This window comes from Aethalodelphis obliquidens, unplaced genomic scaffold (genome assembly GCF_003676395.1).
Source record: "Aethalodelphis obliquidens isolate GAN/ISIS:26980383/991018 unplaced genomic scaffold, ASM367639v1 scaffold55, whole genome shotgun sequence".
NCBI lineage: Eukaryota > Metazoa > Chordata > Mammalia > Artiodactyla > Delphinidae > Aethalodelphis > Aethalodelphis obliquidens.
Window position 1 is genome coordinate 4,862,589 of NW_020837999.1, and position 1,596 is coordinate 4,864,184.

Genomic DNA, 1,596 nt, shown 5'->3' on the forward strand with positions numbered 1-1,596 from the left:
GATCAAATTGTGAATGAACAAGAGGAGAATGAAGGAAAAAAATGTTGAGGTTTACATTATACTTATTTTTCTGGTTATACTTTGAGACACTGATAGTCTTGAATTTGCCATTTTGAAAGGATCTCAATGATCCTTTCAAATGATCAGAAATTATTTTTTCTCTTTTTACCACTTTGAGAAAACGATGTAAATTTAAGAACCAAGTTGACTTCAAAGAAAGTTTAGGCAAGCTAAAAAGGATTGAAGAATGCTCTTTTCATGGCTAGGACAGCCATGACTCATGATCCCAAGAAACATCTATAGCATGTAACAACTCCAAAGCATTGGATGCTGATAAACTGACCAATGTGTTCGTTCCTCGTCCATCTACCAGTCCCCACAAGCCTGAGAGAATGTCTCCCCCTCATCATTTTCTAAGGAACAGACCTAAGTATGCTCTGACAGGAAACGAAGCAAAGATCTGCATGCAACAGTTCATTAAGACTGGTGGCAAGGTCCAAGCTGATATAACCTACCCTGCTGGTTTAGGAGATTTCATCAGCCTTAACAAGACCAGAGAGCATTTCCATCTCTCTATGACACCAAGGGTCACTTTGCTGTTCATTGTAGTACACCTAAGGAAGCTAAGTACAAGTCGCACAAAGTGAGAAAGATCTTTGCGGGCACAAAAGGAATCCCTCATCTGGTAACTCATGATGCTCATACCACCTGCTACCCTGATCTCCTCATCAAGGTGAATGACACCATTCAGATTGATTTGGAGACTAACAAGATTACCCATTTCATCAAGTTTAACACTGGTAACCTGTATATGGTGACCAGAGGTGCTAACCTGGGAAGAACTGGTGTGATCACCAACAGAAAGAGACCTCCTGGTTCTTTTGATATGGTTCATGTGAAAGATGCCAAAGGCAACAGCTTTGCCTCCTGGCTCGCCAACATTTTTGTTATTGGTAAAGGCAACAAACCACAGATTATCTCTTCCCCAAGGAAAAGGGATCCACCTCACCACTGCTGAAGAGAGAGAAATAAGAGACTGGCAGCCAAATAGGGTGAAATCAGCTCTAGGTTATGTGATTGAAAAGGTCTTTGTACTTAACTGAAGAGTATATGGCATTATTATTATTATTTTTGTTGTTTTTGCTGTACACGGGCCTCTCACCGTTGTGGTCTCTCCCGTTGCGGAGCACAGACTCCGGACGCGCAGGCCCAGTGGCCATGGCTCACGGGCCCAGCTGCTCCACGGCATGTGAGATCTTCCCAAACCGGGGCACGAACCCGTGTCCCCTGCATCGACAGGTGGACTCTCAACCACTGCGCCACCAGGGAAGCCCTGTATGGCATGATTAAAAAACAAAAATAAGAATGGCACAAACAATTTAAGAACTTAATATTAATTATTAATACAATCATCATTCAAATGATTTTGTGACCCTTTGCACTGTGTACATTATATTGACCAACCCCGAGCATCTAAAATAAAAATGTCAACTTTACTTTGTGATAAATAAATTGCCTTTAGTTATTCCATAGATAGTGGCAACTATCAGGATAAAATCATTTTAAATTCACTTGAATATAAAACAATTAACATAA

The 1,596-nt window shown here is 40.9% G+C and overlaps 1 pseudogene; it reads left to right on the forward strand.

Moving 5' to 3' along the window:
• The first annotated feature begins 273 nt into the window (after positions 1 to 273).
• Positions 274 to 1,136, forward strand: LOC113609289 (40S ribosomal protein S4-like; annotated as a pseudogene).
• The last annotated feature ends 460 nt before the right edge of the window (positions 1,137 to 1,596 follow it).